The sequence below is a fragment of the Lytechinus variegatus genome, chromosome 1 (assembly GCF_018143015.1).
Source record: "Lytechinus variegatus isolate NC3 chromosome 1, Lvar_3.0, whole genome shotgun sequence".
Classification (NCBI taxonomy): Eukaryota; Metazoa; Echinodermata; class Echinoidea; order Temnopleuroida; family Toxopneustidae; genus Lytechinus; species Lytechinus variegatus.
The window spans coordinates 78,650,789-78,667,098 of NC_054740.1; the positions used below are offsets into that span (position 1 = coordinate 78,650,789).

The 16,310-nt window shown below is 35.0% G+C and overlaps 1 pseudogene; it reads right to left on the minus strand.

Moving 5' to 3' along the window:
- The window catches only part of LOC121424199, a 51,348-nt pseudogene extending 35,465 nt beyond the window's left edge, over window positions 1–15,883 (minus strand).
- Between the last annotated feature and the right edge of the window lie 427 nt (window positions 15,884–16,310).

Consider the following 16,310-nt stretch of genomic DNA (forward strand, 5'->3'; position numbering starts at 1 on the left):
ACAGTTTCCAGTTGCTTGTTCATTTACATAATGTTTAATACTGTTCAATTTTCATTCATCTTTAAAATTGATATTGAATAATAAATCCCTCATTGAATATTCGATGCATTGCCTGCTGACATTAGAAAACTCGCCAGAAAATTCAATGCATTTCACAAATTCACATGTCACGCCAGCACAGTCAATCACATCATCCTAGCTCACATGCAGTTCACCCAACAGAATCACAAGCACACAGACAATCACCGTATTACACACATCTAAGTACAGACGCTATCACTCACCAAAAAACCCCGCTGAAAATATGTCATTAAAATTGATTTATCTGCGCCATATTTCCAAAGCACGCGACGGATTAGTTCAGATTCAGTAAGCGGGGTCCCCGAAAATGCACTAAAAATGAAGAAATTTGTGATCTTATCCGAGTTTGCAAACTTTTTTTCCTCGCTAATTTATGATGGTATCTTCAAAATTCCAATAAAAAACCAAATCAGACTTTTTCTTCTTTCTTGCAATTACGGCGATATCGGACTTTGCAATTGTTTGTGAAGTTGCGAGAGAGATCCCAGAGTAATCTTGTGAAATTTTTTCGCTATTAAAGGGAAGTTCACCCTGACAAAAAGATTATAGTAAAAATAGCAGAAGAAATAATAAAAAATATTGCCGAAGGTTTGAGAAAAATTCATCAAGTGATTAAAAAGTTATTAGAATTTCAATTATTTGATTTGTGACGTCATATGCGAGCAGCATTTCTACATAGCGAATGGTAAAAAATCAAAGAAATGTCATTTTCTCAGAAAATTGAAAATGGTTTTCACTGTACCTTTTGTATATCAATAGGCAAATCATTTCACACCCGATCATGAATAGAAAACAAAATTAAGGCATCAGGAACCATACAAAATTTGAATTTCATGCATTTTATATTACATAACACATGGGGGCAGCTGCTCGTTTATGACGTCACAAATCCAAAACTTTGAAATCTAATAACTTTCTTACTCTTTAACGGATTTTCTCCAAACCTTCACCAATATTTTTTACTATTTTTTCTGCTATTTTTACAACAAAGTTTTCTTCAGGGTGAACTTCCCCTTTAAGCAGCCATAAAAATAGTCAATATCAGAAAATTGATGCTGCAATCAAAAAGGGAAGAGGGTGCGGACGACACATTTTTTTTTTTTTAGAAAATAGTTAATAGCAAAAAATTTCATGCGGCAGCCAAAATTGATGTACGCGTGGACGATCAACTACTTTCTTATTTTACTTCACCTAATCACATATTTTCTTTTTTTTCAAATAATACCAACAAAACCAATGAAATAAGAAATCAACATTAAGAACAATTAAAGTGTAAAGGGTGAATCAATTCTGGATGTTAAGAAGCCTCTACAGCAGGCTAAAAAAGGCCTCAGGGCAAATAATAATTCACTCCCAAGATGTAAAAAAAAACCTGTCATACACTGAAGCAGAGTCTAAATTCATTTGGATTTTATAATAAAGTCAAGCAACAACTAAAGTTGAGAAAGAATAACCTCTGTTCAGACTAGAAATATTCATTTTTACCCCAGTATAATAGAGGCCAATTCATTGGTTCGCTTTATCAATATTTTGGTAGATTCTCTCCAATCCTACATGCAGTAACGATTATCCGAACTGGGGGTTCACTTTGATATTCTTGGACAGGAATGATATTTGCTGCGTTTAGTACTATGCACTTGTTGAAAATGTAAAAAAAAATCATATGCAATTAGCAGGGAACTTGGAGTCTGAAAAAATACAAACAAGTAAACAATTAAAAGAAAATTGCTCATATCCTTTCATCATTTCCTACAATTAACGTATGTTTGCCCACGTTTTCCCACTACAATGAAGACAGTAGTCTGCCCGCAGTTTAACCTGAACGGATTGGTCAGAGTAGGAAGTATAAATACGTGGTTGCCAAGCTCAGGCAGGATACCAACATGATACAGTAATAGGTGAAATCGTTGTCTCTTCTGAAGTTTTGGCAGGTTAGTTCATTTCTAGGGTGTTTACACTTCTTCCACTGAAAGTCATTAAGGGAAATAAGTTCAATACTGGACCAAAATCAGCGAACTGAAATGCATTATAGAGTATACCACAGTCGCGTTAAGTCTCATTTTAATCACTTAAACACAAATCTAGAATGCATAAAATCACAAGGAATTGCGTTTGGGACAAACATTCCTTTTAATAGGGCCAATAAATGAAACATTACTAAATGTGCTGTTATGACATACACACTCTATCACAATAAAAATGATTGCAATCATCCAAGACCTCATGTATGAACTCTTTCAATCTCTTCATCTCTCGATCCAATCAAGAAAGTTGATCCTGTAAAAAACATAGCAGAAAACCTGTGAAAATCCACCTACCATTTCTAATCTGCATGCATATATACATGTATGTATTGAACCATGTATCATGCGCATTTCATAATGCTCATTCTTCCATTGAAATATTAGCATGAACACACCGAGAGTTGAGTCTGAGATACAAGACTATTAGTATATACATATGAAGTATGATTCAAAGAAGGTGGGCGTGTATACTAATCTCATATCTCATGACCAAATCATCCTGACACTGTTAACGAGCTATCGAAAATAACACTTCCTTGCCATGCCCTAACTAGACCATTGGTCATAACGGTCCATCAGCAGTGACCAGCGGTCAATCACAACTGACTACTGGTCAATCATAACTGATCAGCAGCCTATTATAACTGTCCACTGTTATGTTTACATACAGTGAATCAGATCTGTATTGCATAATTCTAGTGAGTTTGACAACGGGCACCTAAACTTCTATCTTTAAAGGAGAATGAAACCATTGGAACAAGATAGCTTGTGTGAAAACAGAAAAATCAAAGAAACAGATCAACGAAAGTTTGAGAAAACTCGGACAAATAATGAGAAAGTTATGAGCATTTGAATATTGCGATCACTAATGCTATGGAGATAGCAAATTGGCAATGCGACGAAGATGTGTGATGTCACTTGTGAATAACTCTCCCCATTACTTTAGTATATATTTCACTTGAATTGCCTCTTTTATCACATCGATCCATAAATCATACTGTTCTTTCCACATGAGGGCATGTAATACATATTTTTTAAGAATACATCATGGATAAAGAGTTTGTATCATCATAAGAAAAAGCAAAAAGAGACATTTTGAGGGTATTTTATAGTTCATCAAAGGGAAAGTTGTTCATCAGTGACATCACACATCCTCGTCGAATTGCCAATGTGAGGATCTCCATAGCATTAGTGATTGCAATATTCAAATGCTTATAACTTTTTCACTATTCGTCCGATTTTTCTCAAACTTTCTTTATTCTTATTCTTTGATTTTTCTGTTTCTACACAAGCCTATTTGTTCCAAAGGTTTCATTCCCCTTTAAATTAAATGGTATCAGTAAAATCATTTTCATCATCCAATTCAAAATTCTAACATTTATGATAGTGTTCCATTACGGCAGAACTACATTATTAATTAGCTAGAATGCGTACTGACAAGTAATATATGTTTCTTGAAAGCGAAATTGGGTAAGAAATGTCTTAACTACGTAAAATAAACACCAAGACTTGGCGTAGGTAAAAGAGCCAATCATCTGTTGAACCTATGAGATTTCTATTCATGCAATTATATGTGTATGATTCATGTACACATTTCAGGAAGTTCACTAGAAAAATGGATGGACAAACATTTTAATATGGTCACTTAAAATTATTTCAATAAAACGTCACCAGAAAACGAAAGTAGAATATCAAACATCTAGCATTTCAATGAGGCGAGAGGAGGTGGTGATTTTCATGGAATTCAGACAACACAAGAATATCTTTAATCCATTTTTATAACAATTTAATATATCAAGACCATGTTCAAGAGCTTATTTCATATTTACAGTCAATTTATACTTCGTTACAGATTGCTGACATTAAACTAAAGATTTCTACAACAATCAAGCAAATTACAGTATGTTCTTTAAGTTTAAAGACTCAAGATATGAGAAATATTCTAAAGGTAAGGTAAAGGAAATGTTTTGCTGGGATTTTTTCCCTTTTACATCAATTGTTCTAGATTGGAGGTAAGGTGAGTGAACTGAGAGTCTTTGATCTCACATGGCTTCATTCCTTTTCCTGTTTTTATCTCACACAGCTCACAGTGTGATCAGGAAAATAAAATGACTTTCTTCAAGCAGTTGCACTCTACGCAAGGAACATGATTCAAACTTTTGGGGGTCAATGTTTCCTCATTTCTTTTTTTCTTCGGCAGTAAAAGAGAGTTCATATTCATGATGATATTTGCACTATGATAATCGATTCTTACATGTAACTTTTACACAAAGATTGATCAGAGTGATTTAAATAACTACAGTAAAATATTTACATAGTGAAATTTGAAGTAAAAACATAGGCCCTATGTGTAGGATGCTGAAAAGACTTGTTTTAGGTCTGTTTTTTAAGGGTCTTCTTTATGAGAAGGCTAACTTGAATGAATAATTGCTACTATTCAGGGAAAACTTACCCTCCCCCCCAAACAAAATTAATAATACTCACTTTTCTTGCAAAATGGTCTTCCTATAGGCTACATGTATGCTAGGGTGGATTATGCAGACATGTATCACTATGCTGCAGGTCCACAGAAAAAAAATACACCAAATGTCATATCAAGGTAATGTTTAATCCAAATGAGCTATTGAATGTGAACGGGGCATGGACTGTCAACTGCAAGAGGCACAATGATGATACCAATGAATTTAAAACATGACAGTATGGAAATATCTGGATGAGCTCTTTTGTGTGAACAGGGTGCAAATTAAACCAAACTACACCTTTTTAGACTTATAATGTGAAAGGGGCTATGATACCAATAGATCAGTTAAAAACATGAGAGTAAGGTTACAGGGGAAACCGGGCAGTTGAGTGCCCTGGATGGGATACTTCAGGTCAATCACACAACTTTGTCATCCTTTTTTAAATAAACAAACTGTTAAGGGTACTTGACTTCCCTTGATCAAGCAGGCTTGTGATTTGTATCAAAAAGCTTGGTTAAACATCATTTTCAACATTATATTTCAAATCTATCAATCAGACAACTACAGCATATATCTTGTTTCATAATTGCAATTACAATTCTAAGAACTATCCATGAAAAGTCAGCTTAACACTCTTATGAAATTTTCATGAAACCTCAACAAAAATTATACAGAAAGTGTAAGAAACAAACCATATATCAAGTACCCGTTATTTGAGGGATCAATAGCTATAGTATCCAAAGCCTGACAACAACAAAATTCATCAATTCTTTGAAGATTAGAAATGTAATAGGAATAGGCCTATGTCCTGTTTAAATCTGTGTTTGGTTTTTACCAACCTTTTCTTGGGCAAATGTGGCTTGAATCATGACTGTACAAAAATAGTGTGAATGCAGTGATCATCTCTTAATACATGTATGTTATATAGACTTCACAGCACATGCTCATATGAAAAAGGAAAATATGCCCCCCCCCCCTTGCCAGCCCAAAGTTGACCCTTTTCAGGAGGTTAACAGTCAATATACTACACAAAAGAGCCGGAATTCGGCAAGAATCATCACTCCTCAAAAGATCACTTTTAGGCTTTTTACACAGGATTTTCTTAACCCCGGACTATCGCTAACCCCGTACTATCCTTAACCCCGTACTATTTATTTTCCTTTTCACACATGTCAAATTGTTTTTGCTAACCCCGGATAAGGAATGCTTGCTTTTTACACACGAAACTCGCTAACCCCGGACTATTGGTAGCTCATGAATATTCACGAGCGCACTGAGGGGTCATTCGGGTCATATCCAAAATCGCTGACTTCTGGCGCACTTTTTTTTTCATCGCCGTGATCGCTGTTCATGAATATTCATTATACTTACCTCTGATTGGACAACAGGGCCGGCTCTGTTGCGGGGCATGAATGGGAGCGCTTAGCCCACTTTCGTTTTACACATGCGATCTTAACCCCGTACTATTGCTCTTAGCACCGCAATTGGTGGGATAACCCTGCTTTTTTGCAGGGCCAAATAATCCCGTACTATAGGTGGGGTTAGCCCACTTTGCAAAAACGCTGTGTAAAACGAAAGTGGGCTAAGCTTAACCCCGTACTATAGGTGGGGCTAAATTGCCATTTAGCCCCACCAATAGTACGGGGTTAAGGAAATTTTAGCCTGTCTAAAAAGGGTATTTGTATGAAGAACCCTCTCAAGTCTAAATAGTCTAAATGGCATTTTAAAATGTTTCTTTATGATTGTGGTTTTCAGGTGAAAAAATATAGCAAGAACATGCCCTAACCATGCATTCCTTACTTTGTCAGTTCAGTTTAATAGACTGGAAGATCACTTCACTGAAAACTGTTTTAAGCAATTAAAATGTTTGAACCTGACTAGCTGTGAGCAGATTTGTCATTTCCAACATGCAAATAAGATGCTTCGTGAAACACACTCTAGACAATAAGATGTAAATTATAGAGAAATAGAATAAGAAGCAAGAGATGGAGAGAGCTGCAATGACTGACAATAAACATGTAGGCTACAGCAGAGTGCTCACGTAAACAGACCATTACACTGCAATCTTGTTTTCACTAGGAAATAATTAACCCAACTCGGGAAGTTCGTTTATATGCAATTATGCCGAGCGGCAGCAACAGGCATGACTACTACAGAAATGAACATTCCAAGTTTACGGGCCAAAATTTCTAGCTTTAAGAAAAGTCAGTATACCTTTACAGCCATCAGTTAAAGACTGTAATGACTAACAAGGTTCCTGGATCCTCAAGCCAGGTCAGGGTGCAACATTTTGATGTAGTCTAATACCCCTTTCATAAACCCAATTATGCGGCTAATAGCAGCATAATTTGGTCGTAAAATCGGAGGAGGACCAGAGTTATCCGCATTATTTTGATGCTGCAATTATCCGCATAATAGCAGCATCAGGACCAGATTTTGACTTTATGAATGCATTTCGAAAGTAATGCGGATAATTGCCATGGAGCGGTCACAAGGTCACCCTTTTCCAACGCAACCGCATCGGAGGGGTGTGTGCGGTTGCCATGACGATTATCCTCCTTTTTCAGGACGGGCGCTCGTAAAAATAGTGCTGATTATTTTCGGAGTTTATGAACGCAATTTTTATTGAATTATCCGCATTACTCTTAGGCGGCTAATTGGAGGATAGGTTTATGAAAGGGGTATAATACTATAAAACTTTACCCCCCAAAATATAAATATTTTCCACTACCCTACTTGTAAAGAAATAAATTATTTTACAGTACATTTTCAAGCATTCCTTATTTGTCAATAAGAATTGACTAAACATCATTATTTTTCAAAAACCCGAAAGGGAGAATATTCTGATGTGTGAAAAGGTATATAAAATAGGCAGATAGCCTGTAGGACAATAAGATTATCACACATGACCCTGTGCTAAGAAAGTGCCTCAGCTCATGTTCTTGTAACAAGCCTTCATCCCCGTAAAGATTTGTTTATTATGAAATATGAAATATTTATTTCCTTACAATAATGTGAAATAAAGTTTAATTCGTTCCCTCAATATGTAACATTTTTATAACCTAAATGCGATATTTTTTTAAAGTCTAGTTTTTTTGTCAAATCTGCAAAAATTGAAATATTGTATGATTAATATTATAAAATTTAAAAGAAATAATGAGTGAAATTATTGATTCTCTTATTTCAGAATACTTTATTGTGCATATAACTTTCATTATAAATATTCCACACCCAGTCTTGATGAAAATTTTTACCATTATGCTACATGTAGTTTCATTTGATTTTTCTTCCGTTTATTCACATGAACTTTTTGGTTGGGGTGATTTTCCGCTTTTAAGTACAAAAATCTTACACTTCATAAAGTATAAAAATAAAAGGCCAGAAAATTTGCTGCAGCAAAAATAGTGTGAAATTTGAGCACTCTAGACTAATGTATGAAACGGGCCTCATAGAAGAGAAAGTTCATAGAACAGGGTCATACAAAGTTTAGTAATTGTAGCTCAAAATTTTTGAGGGATTTTGATCACCACAACAACTAAGTGATTCAACATAGAATCAATCAACCACATCAATAGATTACTACTGTAACAGGCATACAATATTTAGAGGTAGAAATCATAATGAAGGATAAATAACAAGTGTCATTAATATTCTTGATAGCAAAGTATATATAAGCTGATAATATATTTTTTTATTTCCTCAAAAAAACAACAACAAACAAATTTTTATTACATGTACATATACATGTAGGCCTGTAAATATACATTTTTATTGTCACGACATAATAAAAAGACAGAACAGACATATAAAAGTGCTTAATACTGGTAGACTCTGAACATTAAACTTGGATGAATGGGTTTACCTTTAAACCTGTTGAAAGGAGTTTTTGAACATGAAATGGTATACTTGAATGGAAGGTTGAATGCCCTGTGGGACAGGGCATGAGGCTTTGTTTAGAGGCAGATCATGTGATCATGGATTCCGGAGGTATACCAGGAAATAATCAGGCAAGGATTAGGAGCCAGACAGAAGAAGGGTGGATGGAATCAGGGTGAAGATGGGTGTGTGTGTTTGGGGGTGTGCTTGCTTGGGTGAGAAGGGGACACCCCCTTTTAGCTCGAAAAGTGACTAATTTCCCTCTAAAATAGGAAAGAGGCAAAATTTCTCACAGAAATAAGCGTACGTCACAATGATCATCATTGATATTCATATCTAATATGCTGTGTTTTAATATGCTAATTTCTTTGACGTTTTGTGTTTTATTTTATGCTACATGTACATGTATATGGTTTATATCATGCATAGTAAAAATTTTCATTGACATTATGTCATATCATGCCATCAGAAATTACATTGTGGGACGAACACGGCTGCTATTTTCCCGGGGGAGGGGGGACCATTTACATTGTCGAGTGGATACCATTCGCGACTGAAAAAAAATGTAAAAAGGATGTCTTTTTCAAGAACATGATAAGGTTGTCAAAAACACAAAAATAATGAAAAAAGGCTATCTACAATGTATTTGGTTAGGAAAGCTGAATGTCAAATTTGCGGGGATGATAAAACAAAATTAAAATGTTTTATAAAGGATGCCCTTTTTGCCCTAACACTATGCGTTTAGAGTCTGATTTGCGCAAGATGTGGAAGGTGGGGCCATACTTAACCAAAATGATGTGTAAAGGTAAAACCAACCACTGACGGACCCATGACCCGGCTCGTGACATAACAATAAAATATTGCTGTACTTGTTTAGGGGTTCATTTCAGGGAATACTTGCCAAGAGTATCGTTTTGTTTCCAATACTCGTTAAGGCAGGGTTTCGCACGCCAATACTTGTTAAGGGGTGCATTTTCAGAATATGGAAAATACGTGTTTAGGGTGCTTTTCGAGACACCATGGTCATGCATGGTATCTACTCGTCAATGGAAGTGCCCCCCCCCCCCCTCCGGGCTATTGTCAAAACTTTTGATATGGCTACAAGCTGCGAGAATGGTTGGGGAGGTTAAGGGTGTGTGTCAGCGAGAGAGTGCTACTTACACATGTAGCTGGAACAGAAATCACACGGGGGGAGGGGGAGGTAAGAAATTCTTTTCCCCTCTCTCTCTTTAAATTGACATTCATCTGGAAAAGATTTCAAATTACATGTATTTCCAGTAATATTCTCTTACTGTCTAGTCCATGAAGATGATGATGATGATGATGAAGAATGATAATGATGATGATGACAAAGATGATAATCATAAATGATGATATTAATATCCGCATTTGTATAGTTCCATGTAGGAGCAGACTCAAAATATAGTATGCTTTTAAGACTAATAAGAAATTCATGTGCCTTAAAAACATTGAGAAGTTCACCTCGACAAAAAGTTTAATGTAAAATAGCAGAAAAATAACAAAAAGTATTGCCCAAGGTATTTGAGAAAAATTCATCAAAGAATAAAAAAGCTATTAGAATTTTAATTATAGGATTTGTAACATCATATGCTAGCAGCTTTGCTACATATATAAGTAGCAAATGGTAAAAATCGATGAAATGTCATTTTCTCAAAAAATTGAAAATGTTTTTTACTGTACCTTCAGTACATACATATGAATAGACAAATCATTTATCACCCCTTCCTAAAAAGAAAACAAAAGTAAGTCATCACAGACCATTAAAAAAAAATATTTAGTTAGAACTACGTTCTGCTTCTCAATCTCTTCTTTCTCGATCTCACACCTCTCACAAACAATACAGTCAGGCGAGTCAGTGCTCTTTCTCTTTAAAGCCTGTGTATAGCTTTGGTAAAGGGTCAATAATGTGATTGATAATCGAATATCATCTAATATGACAGTCTTACTGAAGCGTAGAGACCGTTAGATATTTTTCCAACTGCACTTCTCTGAAAAATTTCAAATATTCATATCTTGGATATATAGCGCCCTCTCTCGGCGATGCTTGTTTTAAATTTAAAAAATGGGCATTCAAGCACTTATCTTACAAATTTAGTGATTAGATATCCAAAAGTTACAGACAAAGAACATATCTTGAAAGTTTCAGCCCATTCCATGATTTGGAATAGGATTTAATTGAAAGACAAAAACACACAGATATTTTAATTTGATCGGGTGACCCGATCAAGTTAAATTTCCATGTAAAATCGCAAAATTTATCCTGTAAAACACATTTTCATTTCATATCCTCCACATCATAACTGTTATATGGCATATCCATTCATATTAGCTAGCAATGAATTGGAATAGTGATATGTGCATTTTGGTGGATTTACCAAAACTATACACAAGCTTTAATATGCAGCTTCATTTCTTTAGAACAATTTCCCCCTGCAAATTCACAATGCTATTAACTGTGTTTAATACAATCAAAGTTATGCTTAAAACTCATATTTTTAAATATTGAATAAATCATATCATGTGTTCATGGGCCAATTTGATGGCATTCTTTATTCATGATCAGGTGAGAACTAGTTGTAATTTTGACACATTTCCTTGTGCAAAGTATTTCTATTTCTACATGTATTTCCTTCATACTTCACATCTTCTTTTTCTTAACTGCTTAAAGGCAATTTACGAATTTGCGGTTAATAAGATTATTATTATAATTATTATTTATGTATAATACATAACATATGGGGCAGCTCGCTTGTTTATGACATCACAAATCCCAAAATTAAAATTCTAATAACTTTCTAAATCTTTAATGGATTTTCCTCAAACTTTCACCTATATTCTTTTATTATTTTTTCTGCTATTTTTACAAGAAACTTTTCTTCAGGGTGAACTTCCCCTTTAAAGTGTTACTGTACATGCATGATTCTCATGTACAGCATACAGTAGCCATGATTCATGATAAACAGACTTCAACATAAATCCTGTCAGAGCTGGCCTCAATGATCATAAAACTAAAGAATATTCCAATCTTGTTTTATTGAGAAGGCACGACTGTCTGATTCCAACATCTCCATAGCACTGCAAAGCCCATAGACAGCATCTTGGGTTGGCAGACAGAGTAAAGAAATACCTGAGCCTACAAGTTCTTTAACATTCAAGAAAACTCTAAATTCTTTTCTGGGAAAGGGTCTTTATTCTGAAAAGACCAAGAGGGGAGGGGGGGGGGGCAGTACTTGAGCTTTTTTGACATTGTATATGACCCTGAAAAAATGACAATGTTGTTCAATGTTATTGTTTGCAAAACATTTAGTCCTACATGTACTTGCCCATCAATATCCAAGTCCTTTGGAAGCGCATATGGACGTTATGGTATGTGATATGCACTATACAAGAAGTGCATTATTATTTTTATCATGTACCTTTCATCCTTCCATCAATAAAAAACATCAATTAGAAAACTTTAAAAAATATACATTTTCTATTCTTTTTGACAGAGCAATCATTCATTAGAATTTGTCAAACAATACATGAAATCAATCAAACAGGTGCAGACATAATCTACCTGGATTATTTGTTTTACAAAGCCCTGTGGGTAATCCAAATCTTATTCTTTAAAGAAATAATATAATTCCAATAATATAACAACAGGAGCAGGTGGAATGGTGTACATCTCAGTTCAATATTGAATAGTGTAAGTGTGTAACATGAAAGAAAACCCCACTTTAATTTTTTTTCATCTATAGAGATTAGCCCAATCGATATGAGGAAGCCAAACTTCACCCAGAATAACTCGTCAGCATACACGTATATATTTTGCTTAAAAGATATTTCACTTACATCCTGGAGCTTGTAAAGTTTAAGAACATTTCCCTTTAATTCCAATTATAAAATATGAAAGAAATCTGCTCTTTAAAATAAATGGTAAAATAGCATGCTATGCTCTATGCATCACCATCAGCTTCATTTTCAATTTTAAGCCAATCATTCAAAAGTTCAACAAATTAGACAAACACTCCAATCTATATTTTGGTTGCTGTTGATGTTTAATATTGCTTCGATACATCAGTGACTTGAGTACAGTTATAGAGTACAGTCTGTACTGTAGTTTAAAAAAAACAGGTTTCTAGGATTTAAAATTGCACACAGCCCATACATGTAGGAGGTCAAAATAATTCGGTACCAAAACTTTTCTGCCTAATCTAATAATTCAAACTACAGATTTGCCATCAATCAAGGACAATTGTAACCACAATAAAAGAAACTTTATGGGCAATTCCACAGGTTGGTGGACATGAGCTTAAAAATTCAAATTCAATATTTTCTTGAATTTTTTAATACTTTAAGTCCTTCATACATGATAGTTTCAGGAACAAGAAATAAAAAGTTTATTTTCATATGTATACTTCGAAAAAAATGGTCAAAAGTTGTGTCTTCCATTGTGTACCAAAATACAAGAAAAATAGTGAAAAATGAAATATGCCTTATTACCATTTTGTTGTTGCAACAATATACCACTTTATATATTTCTGAAGTTTAGAAGAGTCAAATTACTTAAAATACACAACCGCTTTTCAAGTAAATTTGTAGTACTCATTCAAAAAAATATTGCAACCTGTTCAGGTGATGTAACGTGAGTAACCGAAAAAACTGACTTTGTTTTCTGAGAGAAAAATTCTTCACAGTTAATTGTTGGGATTTTAAATTCTCTTCCTTCAAACAATCTTTGACACAGTGATGACTATCAAAATCATTAAAAAGTACAATTTTTTTATAAAATTGATGAAGAAAAACTGTAACGTGAGTAACTTTGTAACGTGAGTAACCATCATGTAATGTGAGTAACCAGTAAAAATGATTCAGTTCGGTAACATTTTCTGTGGGATGTCAAGTTTTAAGTCTCATGGTTAGTTGTGAAGTTATTTTTGATTAATTAAAAGCAAAATGAGGGTACATCTCTTTGATGCGACTCTTTGTTCATCAAAATATCAGTGGCCATACAATCACACAAAAAAATTGAATATTAGTAGAAGTATTCACAATGCGAGAGTGCATTAGTAAGACTTGGTTTTGATTAACCAAACTTTAAAGAGTGTTTGAACAACACATTGAATGCCCTTACCTGTAACCCTATGTAGGGCGGGGTATTTTGGGAGTTGATATGGCCCGGGGGTGGGGGAAGGGGGGGGGCTCCCAGGACCCCTTGAGATCTCAGCCATTGGCCACACGATCACGCCAAAAATTTGTGTGCAGGTTCTCTTGGACATAATCTACAATACTATACAGTAATTTATTTCATGCAAATTGGTATTAAGCGATTATGCTAATTTATGCATAATTAGTAAGCGAAATCATACTTTTCCCTCCTACTCCCTAATAAAGCTCCAATTGTTCAAATTTTTGGTATAAAATCTCTTTTAGATGTTCCTAGTAATGAATTTCACACACACTATTGAATTTTTAATGACATGTGTGTTGTTAACCATACATGGACAAAATGTAACGTGAGTAACCGTAACGTGAGTAACCATATTATCTGCACCCCAAGTAAAAACCATGTGTTCTTTATTTTTTTAATTATATACAAAGTTTGTCTCCCTAATATACTTCTTTGAAATAGATATAATCAACTTTCATAAAAGCCTTGTATGAGGAGACTTTTCACTTATGTTGACTTTTCATTTTATGCATGTCCAAATCATGTAACGTGAGTAACCGACACATTCCAAAGATTTGCCAGGAGCATAATAGAATTTCCCAAGTTTTGTTTTTATACGAAGGATAGTCAGACTGTGTACTTTGTTGTGATAAGGAGATGTTTAGTTCCTATCAATAATAATGGAGTTACAGCTCCAAGTATGAGTAAAGGTGTCTCCAAATGTAACGTGAGTAACCGTGGAATAGCCCTTATAACAAATTCTGAGTTAAGATTCCATGGAACATACATTTTGTAATTCACAACTCAACTTTTGTTCATTCCAGTTTACTGCATAATAACCACTTTTGATAAAAAAACTTTGACATGCCAGTATTAAAATCTAGGAAAAGCAATTTTATTCACAGGCTTGTGAGCAGAATTTTTTTTTTTTCAGGGGCTTATCACAACATAATACTTCCTAATGCTGCAACATTGGATACATGCAGGTGCAATGATTGGGGATTTTCCATGACTCTTTTTTTTTAGTTTTCAGGGTTCTTTTGAGCATTTCGGGGGCAACACTGCCCCAAGCCTAAGAGTGATTTTACTCTGCTTGTGGGTGACTATAAAAGAGGTGTAAACTCTCATTTTATGCAAAGAATATTTATACAGAGAAAATTCACCACCGAATGAAGATACATGTAAGCTGGAATAAATAACAAGATATTAGTATGAAACAGTTTCTAAACCCCTTGTTAATACATGTATATTAGTCAGGAAGGCAATATAATTACAAAACCGATATACATAAAAGCCTGTTTTAAGCATGTAGTTGCTACATGTACTCCTCTAACTTTTGAAAAAGTAGAGTCTCTGTAGTGCAAGTACGTACATGTACATCACTTACTCCTCACATTACATTTGAAAATGAAACTTCTGTTCTGAAGATATTTTACACATACAATCACAAAAGAGGAAACACACAGTATTCCTAAAGTAATCTGGAAGACTTTCAGTGTGGAACAACACTTTGCAATCCGAATCCACAGTAAAGCACACCTAAAGTTTGTATACTCACATAATCTGTCTTAACCCATGACACAGCTTTCCATGGAGCGGCCCCCAATACCATTACCAAGTTCACTCTCCCTCTAACACACAAACAGAGCAGTGCGAATCAGTCCTTTCCTTCGGTTAGCCAACGACAACAAAAAACTTGGAAGTGAGGGCTCACTGAGTAATGCATGGATTACCAGACCAACACTCAAGATGAGATGTCATTAGTCTGGCCTAAGACTCTGGACAGACCGAATAAACGGAGACGGCAGAGCGATCGACCTGATAAAAAGTCCATCCAGCTACTTACCTCATGTCCCCGTGACACAATGAACTCCCTCTCTTCCTAGAGCTCTAGCAATGTTTACAAAGAACTCATCATCATCAACAGAGAAGTAAACTATCAATCAATGGGTACAGATTAACAGCATTGGACAGACAGATGGATGGACTGCAGAATTAAAAAGATAAGTCACCAAGACTGGTGTGAGATTCAACGATAGTTTGCGCAGGATTTCTCTGTTTTGTTTCTTCTTGATCTCCCTTCTCTCATGCTCTCTTACTCTCTCTTTCGCAATGGGATAACGCTCGAAACTGCTTGAGAGAGAGAGAGAGAGTGGTATATACACTTGCATAGCAGTCATAAAAAAAAAATCTTGAGGTAAAAAGTTGGATTGAGGACTGTTGGGAGTTGGTGTATCAAGTGCGGAGGTCGTCCACGAGATTGGTGGGAATCTACAGTCAATGTGTGTGTGTGTGTGAGTGTGTGAGAGAGCTTCGTTCGTGAGTCTCAGAAGAGACCTAGTCTGAACTAGTCAGACCCCTCTATTATGGATACTCCCATCTTCAAGTTCAAGCACAAAATACCAGCCTACAATGTGTAAATGTGCTTTAGACTACATCTTATTGAGGAACTTGGAAACAATAAAATCAAACCTTCTTAATAGTTTTTGATGCAATATCTGCTTTAAAAATGTTTTGATTGCAATACACATACATATAGATTTCTAGGCCTTGTATATTTGCGTGTGATGTAAACCTTAATAAATTCACCTATAAAGACGAACATTTAAAAGCATAGGCAAACATAATAAAGTCTTATTTCACAAAAAAACTGAACTTTGATACATGTTGTGCTTAATAACACTGTTCTGATGA